Source organism: Carya illinoinensis, chromosome 10 (genome assembly GCF_018687715.1).
Source record: "Carya illinoinensis cultivar Pawnee chromosome 10, C.illinoinensisPawnee_v1, whole genome shotgun sequence".
In the NCBI taxonomy this organism is placed as follows: Eukaryota; Viridiplantae; Streptophyta; class Magnoliopsida; order Fagales; family Juglandaceae; genus Carya; species Carya illinoinensis.
The window spans coordinates 14908994-14919318 of NC_056761.1; the positions used below are offsets into that span (position 1 = coordinate 14908994).

Genomic DNA, 10325 nt, shown 5'->3' on the forward strand with positions numbered 1-10325 from the left:
CATGACACTTTCTACCTCCCTCCTTAATAGAAACCTCTAAAGAAATATGATGCCTCGAGAAAGAAAACAAAGAAGCAGTAGTGTTCTCACTCCACATCATTGCAAGACCCCCACTCTTCCCCCTACTATCCACAACAAGACTATGAGCCAACCCCAAACTATTCCTAACCTTCTCTACTCTCTCTGATTGCACTTAGTCTCAGAAATAAAAACAAATTGTGGGACTTTTTCTTTCACCAAAAGGTGAAATTCACGAACTGTACGAGGGTTCCCAGGCCTCTACAGTTCCAAGCTATGAGTTTCATGGTACTTGGAAGGGCTACAAAGCAGCCTCTGCCATATCATTGTCCTCCCCCAACATCACCTCTCTTCTCTATTTGACTGTTCTCTTCAAAACTGCACCATCTTCATCTAGTGCTAACTTCCTCTTTTGGGCCTTACTTGACTGCAGACCAATAACTACTTCTGAGGGTTGAAACCCTGAACTAGATGGGCCTGTTCAGGCCCACTTTTTCCAGGTTTTTGGCTGACTCACCCCTTTACTCCCCGTCAATGCTGACCTATAGCTATTCACTTGTCCACTTTGGTCCTGCTCTTTATTTTTTGATAGAGTAGCTGTATTGACTTGATCAATTGCTGTTATCTTGGAGAAAATTTCCTTCACGGGAGAATCAATTACCCCATTTAAATCTTTTGCATGGATTGCTCCTAGGGAATCAAATCTATGAGAGTCAACATTCCATTTCCAAGTAACCCCCTCATTTTGTCCAATGCAGTTATCCGAGAGTTTCTCCCCTTCCTTTTTAGAATTAATTCCATTTTCACCTTCCATAATTTCAACCTCAATGGGAGCCTTGCCAAAATTAGTTGGTTGGTTCTGAGACCCACCAAAATCTGCACGTCGGACCTTCTCCAATGACCCACTGGGGGGATGACAGTTTGCTTGCCTATGCTGGAGTAGTTATTGAGTTGTTAGTGCTTGCCCGCTACCAAGCACCATACTGCTGATCGAAGCCAACACCTGTAACTTTTCCATGCTCCAAATTAGCACAATGACCAGCAGAGTGTTTAACCCTCCCATAGTGATACCAAAAATTTCGAAGCCTTTTGTACTTTAGTGAAATCCAATGCTTTGTGTCACCTATCGTAAGAAACCTTCCGCTTGCCAGAGCTTTAGTAATGTCTACCATGACTTTTACTTGTAATAACTGCCCCCAACATATTCCACTGCTATCTGTATCCACATGAAGAACCTCCCCATATGAAGAACCAATATTAGAGCTAGTAATATGATTCATACTTGCAAAGGGCAGATCATAACACTAAATCCAGAAAGGTTCTTTTTGAAACTTCATCTCCTTAATTGACATAAAACCTTCACAATCCTGCATGCAGTCTAGACTTTTATCAAAAGACCATGGAAGTCCCTTCAGAATTCTCTTCTTGTCTGCTACATCCTTGCACTCGAGTAAAAACTTGTTACACCCCATGTCTTTAATCACAACCTTGTCTTCCACTTGCCACACTCATACCATAGTACTCCTAAGAGCACCTCTATTTGCCTCCCTATCCAACATCACACAGAACATAATACAATGCCTATTCTTATCGATAGAAGACAGCACCTCCTCATTGCTTATAACCACCACCTCTTGTTGTTCTTCTCATGTTAATTTCAAGCCGTCACACAACGATGACAACTCACCATCCATCCTCAGACCTCCACAGACCAAATCCAAGAGGACAGAAACTCTAAGTTTACTAAGAAACTTAGAGAGAAAACCCTTAGCTTCACTTAGTGAAAGAAGGACTCCTAGTACCGTGTTGATATAACCATCACTTTTGAAGATTTTTCACGAGTTTTAGTAACTGAAGTTATTTGTACTACTTTTTTGAACGGATGCTCATGCATTTCCCTTGTGCATTACAGAACAGGATTCATGTGAACTAAGTTCGAGTTTCAGAAACACCACCATTGGTCACAAACCTTATCCATATCATGAGAATTAACATCTATGTGTGCGTCCTGCCAAGGTTTTCCTAGCGTCATCTCTTTTCCATGCTCTCTCTCTCACTAATCTCTTTCTCTTCGATGCTTTTAGGAAAAAGCCACTCTTGGTGATCTCGTGCAAGGGCTTATCCGTGAATCGGATTAAATTATAGACCAATCCACCAGATACACCCCCAAGAATCGATCCTATAATGTATACCCATATCCCCCTGTATTCATTGTGCACAAAGGCAGGCACCAAGCTTCTTGCAGGATTCATTGATGCACCCGATATTGGCCTGTCAAAGACGATCACTCATCATAATCATACCCAATATGGAAATAATGTCCAAAAATTAAGTGTTAATGTGAACACATACTTTTCATGAAAGATATTAATAAATCAGGCTAGATTAACTTATTACCCTGCAAACATCACGTTGAGTAAGACCATGAAGCCAACAACAAAGCCAACAACAAGGCCAACAAACTCTCCGATCTGCAGAGACCATAAATATATTAAATTAAATGGTTTTAAGAATTCATATGTAATTTTCAAAAGGGATTGGCTTAAAAATTATTTTAGCATTACATCTCAAACACATTATTTGATATGGAAAAATTTTGGATGGAATAGGTCAACGAGTTCAAAAGAAACTAATCATCTCATCACACTAACAGTTTGGTTTTACTTTTATTGGAAATTTGAGACCAATGTAAAAGGTGAGGAACTAACACCTCTGTTGTTGGTGGCAACACTGGATATTAAAAACATGAGTTGAAATGTGATTATAAATTCCAGCACAAAAGACTACACTTCTGTCCTCAACGGCATTGTTCCTACGAAAAAGTTCTGGTGCCCATTGAATATGAGCCGAAGGGTTCCGCTTGCCATTGTTGATCCAAGGACTTGAGCAAATACGTAAGCTGGCACCTGAATATATAATTTGAAAAAAGAAAGAGGCATGGCATTATGTCGTGTCGAGATATAATATAAGTAGTTTGAATAATCTCTTTCCATGGGTTTAAGTTTTTTGTACAAGTGACACTTTAACATAGTATCAGAGTGGAAGTGCTTAATTCCAACCCATGGAAACAGAATTTAAATTAAGCTTGAAATAGAAATTCTCCAAAATTAAACCCTTTTTTTTGTTAGAGATGGCTTACAAAAATGTAAGTTGCAACCCACATGAAACTTGTATTGTTAATAAAATGCCTTTTGAAACAAAGTTAAAGTGTTGGAGTATAGCATCCAAGATTGAACAAATGGAATTGAAGTCTAAAGCAGCACGTGTTAAAATGAAAGAAGAAGAAGAGTTTGTTAGTTAGTTAGTGAGTTTACTTCTTTCTTGTACTTATATAAATACAGAGTTCTATTTGTAATTAATCAATTCAGTCAATACATAATACTTTTCTCAGTTTCTAAGTCTCTCTCTCTTCATCCTGAGTTCCATTTTCTCAATTTCATCTAAAACTTAACATGGTATTAGATTGAGAACAATTTTTGCTTCCACAACTTTCACTTGCTACGATTACAGAGTTCTTTGCTCCGAAATCTTTCTAATCTCCAGCAATTTTCTCTTGCATTTCTTGGAAATTTCCACAAATGAGTTCTTCTAATGATGATGTATCGGTCATTAGATGTATCTGTTCATTCCTCTCATCTTCATCAAAATCCTTCGGACGATTCCTCTAGTCCATACTATTTGCATCCAAGTGATAATCCTGGTGCACTGCTTGTTTCAGAAATCTTTGCTGGTGATAATTACATAGCGTGGAGTCGATCGATTACCATTACGTTAACTGTTAAGAACTGCATTTATTGATGGATCAATTCTTGCTCCTCCTGCTGATCAACATGTTCTTCACACTGCTTGGCTTCAAGCCAATAATCTGGTACTTTCTTGGCTCATGAACTCCATATCGAAAGAAATACGAAGTAGTCTACTTTATGTTGCCTTTGCTGACGATTTATGGAATGAATTGAAGACCAGATATTTGAGAAGTGATGGTCCTAGAGTTTTTCATCTTGAAAAATCTCTAAGTTCCATTACTCAAGGTTCTTTAACGATAACTGAGTACTTCAGTTCGTTCAAGACACTATGGGATGAATATCTCAATTACAGACCATTTCCTACTTGTAGCTGTGGGAAGATGGCTTCATGCACCTGCAATCTATTTGATTTTTTGCTAATGAGACAACAGTCTGACTATGTCATAAAGTTTTTAGTCAGTTTAAATGACTCTTATGCTTCAATAAGGAGTCAATTACTTTTGTGTTCTCCATTGCCAAGCATGGCATAGGTATTTTCCTTGCTGATTCAAGAGGAAAGTCAACGACAATTGCATAACTCTGTTGAGCATGAAACTCATGCTTTGTTGGTCAAGCAAAATAATCACCAGCCTAAATTCTTGAAAGACAAGCTAAAGAGATCCTCTCTATACTATACTCACTGTGGGTACAATGGACACATTGTGGAGAAATATTTCCAGTTGCATGGCTATCCCCCTAGTTGGACTGGACCCAAAGGAAAGCGCCATTCACCTATTGCAAATGCAACTATTTCCAATGAAGAGGTCTACATTTCCAACATTAATGAGAACCAAAAGTTTTCTTTAACTCATGAGGAATTTACCAAACTTCTAGCACTTGCTAATTCGAATACTCCACCTACTCAAACAAATCCCACACTAGCTGTGAATCTTGCCACTTCTCATTTCTCTGGTAACTTTCTAAACTCTTCTTGTTTTTCTGTTTCTTCAATCCTAGAGCATGAAATTTCATGGATATTAGACACCGGTGCAACAGATCATATGATCTGTTCACCTTTTTTGTATTCTTTTACACCTAAGCCCATTAATACTCTCATTAACCTACCTAATGGCCAGTCAGTTTCTGCCAATTACATTGGTACCATTTGCCTCTCTGACACCTTATCTCTAAATAATGTGTTATGTGTTCCTAGCTTTTCTTTCAATTTGCTTTCTATATCAAAATTAACCAAAGATACTAATATCTTTGTCTCTTTCTTTAACTCTTATTGCCTTTTACAGGACCAATCAGCAAAGAGGATGATTGGGATTGCTCATGAAAAACGTGCACTTTACCACTTCAAACAAGTTACTACCTGCACCAAGAATAAGTTTCATTCTCTACCTTTTGCTTCAGCTATTACCCAACACCATTTAGATATTTGGCATAACAGATTAGGTCATGTTTCTGCTTCCAGATTACCTTTTCTTAGACAATTAGAACCTTCCATATTTCTTGATTCAAATAATGTTTGTGATACACGTCATTTTGCAAAGCAAAGAAAGCTTTCTTTCCCTGTTTCTCAGACAAATTCAAATAATATGTTTGATTTGATACATTGTGACATATGGGGCCCTTTTGGTGTTATCTCTTATTCTGGCTTCAGATTTTTTCTTACAATAGTTGATGATTTCACATGTTGTGTTTGGGTATATATGCTCAAGGTAAAATCTGAAGTTTCCTCTAGCTTAAAAATGTTCTGTAAAATGGTGGAAACACAATTTAGTGTTTCTGTCAAAATTCTCAGGTCAAACAATGGGTCTGAATTTCTTCTTCCTCAATTCTATCATGATAATGGCATATTACACCAAAGGAGTTGTGTGGAAACTCCACAACAAAATGGTGTTGTGGAGAGGAAACATTAATACCTACTAAACACTGCTCGAGCTCTAATGTTTCAAGCAAACATCCCTTTAACTTTTTGGAATGATTGTGTGTTGACAATAGCACCCATCATAAACAAAATACCTACTCCTCTCCTTAAAAATAAGATGCCTTTTGAAATGCTCTTCCATAAAGCTCCTAATCTTTCTCATCTAAAAGTATTCGGATGTCTTTGCTTTGCATCAACACTTTTAAATCACAAGCATAAATTTGATTCAAGAGCTTCAAAGTGCTTATTCTTAGGATATCCCCCTAATATCAAAGGATACAAATTGCTAGATCTAAACACAAATAGAATATTCATTTCAAGAAATGTAATATTCTATGAAAGCCATTTTCCTTTTAAAGCCCTCCCACCTAATTCTGAAGCTAATTCTTTCCTTTTCCTTGAAACTCCCTCAAATCCATCTTCCAATGAATCAAATCCACCGATTGAACAAATGCCAAGCACTGAAACACAGATTAAGCTCAATGATCCAAATGCTATGCCAGAACCAAACTCTTCTTCCATTGAATCAACTGTCAATACTGAATCCTCTGGTGATCGACATCCTCAAAATATTGATCATTCTCAGCTGCTCAGAAGATCCTCAAGAATGAAACAAGCACCTATATACTTGCAGGATTATTTTTGTGGTTTTGTCCAAAATGTTATACATGCAAATTCTTCATCTCCCCATGCTGCTTGTTCTCCTAACAAAGGTATTTTCTACCCCATCTCTGACTTTATATCTACAAGTAGATTGTCTTCATCTCATAGAGCTTTTTTAGCATCAATTTCAGCCTCTCAAGAACCCAAAACCTTTAAACAAGCTATCCAAATACCTAAATGGCAAGTTGCTATGCAAAAAGAAATAAATGCCTTAGAGTTAAATAAGACTTGGGAACTTGTTACTCTTCCTAAACACAAATAGACCATTGGTTGCAAGTGGGTATTTCGAATTAAATATAGAGCAGATGGTACTATAGAGAGACACAAGGCTAGGTTGGTAACTAAAGGCTACAATCAACAAGAGGGATTGGATTTTTTTGACACTTTTTCTCCAGTAGCAAAGGTTACTTCCATTCGGTTGATCCTAGCCATAGCTACCATTAGAAATTGGCATCTTCACCAACTAGATGTAAATAATGCTTTTTTACATGGTGACTTACATGAGGAGGTTTATATGGAATTACCTCCTGGTATGGCTCAAAAGGGAGAAAACAAAGTTTGCAAACTTCTTAAAAGTCTTTATGGCTTAAAACAAGCTAGTAGACAATGGTTTGAAAAATTGTCAAGGGCCTTGCTTCAATATGGTTTTCTCCAAGGTCATTCAGATTCTTCTTTGTTCATCAAGAGGTCTGAATCATCTTTCATAGCTATACTAGTCTATGTGGATGATGTTCTATTGGCTAGTGATAGTTTGATTAAAATTCAATTGCTCAAAGATTTTTTACATAACAAGTTCACAATTAAAGACTTGGGAGAACTCAAATATTTCCTCAGCTTGGAAGTGGCAAGGTCCAAGAATGGAATCTCAATATGTCAAAGGAAATATGCTCTTGATATACTTCAAGATACTGGGGTACTTGTTGCCAAGCCTACTGCATTCCCAATGGAATCCAACCTTAAGCTCACTAGAACAGATTCTGCCTTGTATGATGATCCATCAACTTACAGAAGAATGATTGGATGATTGATATATTTAACTCTTACCAGACTTGATCTTGCCTATTCAGTTCAAGTTTTAAGTCAGTTCCTTGCCAAGCCAGCAATCGGTCATTATCAAGTAGCCATTAGAGTTCTTAGATATCTGAAGGCAACACCAGGACAGGGATTGATAGGGATTGTTTTTTCCCTCATCATCAGAATTGCAATTGAAGGCCTTTTCAGATAGTGACTGGGCAGGGTGCACTGACACTCGAAAAAGTGTAACAAGGTTTGCTATTTTTCTAGGCAACTCACTGGTTTCATGGAAAAGTAAGAAACAAGCAACAATAAGTAGGTCATCTGTAGAGGCACAATACAGGGCCATTAAATCAACAACATGTGAAATCCAATGGCTTCTTTATGCCTTGCAAGATTTGGGCATTAATCACTCTCAACCAACAATGCTTTATACAGACAGCAAAGCAACCTTATCCATAGCATCAAATCTTGTTCAGCATGAGAGGACAAAGCACATAGAAATAGATTGTCATCTTATCAGAGAAAAATTGCAGAAAAAAGTCATCAAGTTATTTCACATTCCTTCAAGATTGTAGCTGGCAGATATTTTGACAAAACCCCTTGGTTCTCTCCCATTTCATCATACTTTACACAAGATGAACATCATTAATATCCATGTTCATCTTGAGGGGGAGTGTTGGAGTATAGCATCCAAGATTGAACAAATGGAATTGAAGTCTAAAGCAGCACGTGTTAAAATGAAAGAAGAAGAAGAGTTTGTTAGTTAGTTAGTGAGTTTACTTCTTTCTTGTACTTATATAAATACAGAGTTCTATTTGTAATTAATCAATTCAGTCAATACATAATACTTTTCTCAGTTTCTAAGTCTCTCTCTATCCCGAGTTCCATTTTCTCAATTTCATTTGACACTTAACAAAAAGGCCAAATGATAATGTTCCTCTGAAGGAAATTTCGTTATTTACAAACTACCGAAAGGGTTGAGTGCACCCAAGACCTAAGTTTGTTATATATATATATATATATATATATTAGCTTTATCCATTATTTGGGTTGAAGAGATGGAAGGAATGGTCAAGATGGAGTTATACCTATTTCCATGGAAATCTCTTGCTAGTGGCAAAGGCAATGGTAACGACTGGAATAAAATGGGCACCGGAGATGTGGCCAATGGAGTAAACTAAAACCATCACAGCCAGTTCCCAAATGATTGAAATTCTGGGCAAAGTCACCACCTTGTCATTGCCCATATTCACCACTGCCGCCACACATCCGACGAATATCAAGAAGTACTTACCTATCACCTCCACAATCAGCTATTATCAATACAAAATTTCCGTTTCCATGTTAAGTAGATTCATTAGATGATTTGAAACTGGCAAAAACAGAGCTGAACAAATTGACCCAAAAAACACACTCATGTAGTACATTGTTTTTTATGTAACAACTTTCAAATTATCATATATGATGAAATAAACCAAAAGAAGAAAACAAGAAGAACAATTTGCATTTAGTAACTGAGAAAACGACATGGCGATGACAGTTATACCAGATTTTTTTTGGACTACCTGTGTCAAACTTACCCACTTGTTGTCAGAAATAGGATAGATGATGCCCATACCTAACAATTTCAGCACCTCTGGCTTCACCACCTCCTTCATGGTGGGATTCAACATCCGCTCTGCATCACAAGTTGGTCTCGCATCTTCTTCAAGAAAAATGTTGTGGGTGCATATTGAAGGATCAATGCCCTTGATGTCTGCAATAGTCCAGCCTATTGCTCCTCGATGTTGTCTTAGTACTACCAATAATTCAGTTTCCTACTTTGAAGTGAGCTAAGAGGAAATGACTACCGGAAACGTTCCCTCAACTGAGCCCAGAAAAATATACCTCAAGTACTTGGGTAGTGGCTTCAACTCCAATGTGGGGACTTCTTCTTCTGATGATTTCATGACTTTCGGTAAATCAAGAGCTTCAAAGGCTGGTCTATGCCAACTACTCATGTAACTCATATCTGATAATTGAGGAGACCTGTCTATTTCTATCAACTACTCCTCTTAATTTGTCAACTCTAATGACGAAGGAATTGTCTTAACAAGAGTCTCAAATTGCTCTTGTGAGTCATCCTATAATACACTATCAAAATACTGGCATGATTGGGAAGTCCTGGGTCTTGTGGTTTGAATCATTGCATAAAAAGCACGCCTCTACGACTTTCACAGCCTTTACTTTTTCCATTTCCATGACTTCCAATCTTTTGGTTAATGTAGCTATTCGGGCTTGAAAACTAGTGTCCTCCTTTAGCTCATATCTGCCTCCATCAGCAATAGCCCTCAGTGGCTATGTGGTCGATGAAACTCAATCAGTCTGAATGTTCCATTGTTGGGCACTCATGGTAAGATAGTCAGAAAATGATAGTGCTTCATTAGGTTCCTTGCTATCGAATTTTATGTTGCACATGGTTTGGACAAATTGCTTGCATTCTGGAGTGGGACCAGTGTAAAAATAATTCCCCAGCCTCCAAGATTCAAAACCGTGATGTGGGCAGATGTTCATCAAATCCTTAAATCTTTCCTAGCTGTTCTAGAAAGTTTCGTCAGGTCTTTGATTGAACTGGCTGATTTTCTCTTGTATCAACTGAGTTCTTTGAAAAGGGAAGAATTTCTATAAAAATTCACACTGCATATTAGACCAGCTAGAAATAGAATTAGACCTCAAAGAATTAAACCAAATTTTTGCTTTGTCCTTTAGAGAGAAAGGAAATAACGAAGTCTAATGTATTCATCAGTATTGGTCCTATTAATGAAAGTCATGCAAGCCAACTCAAAATCCGTCAGATGTTGGTAAGGACTCTTAGAATCCATCCCGTGGAACTGAGGTATTACAAACATCATGCCATGCTTTGTAGAAAAATTAGGTGCATCATTAGGTAACACAATGCATGAAGGTGTAGTGATGCGAGTGGGTTGGAA

The 10325-nt window shown here is 37.6% G+C and overlaps 1 pseudogene; it reads right to left on the reverse strand.

Annotated features, from left to right (window-relative positions):
• Nucleotides 1-986: 986 nt before the first annotated feature.
• Nucleotides 987-9365, reverse strand: LOC122278464 (annotated as a pseudogene).
• Between the last annotated feature and the right edge of the window lie 960 nt (nucleotides 9366-10325).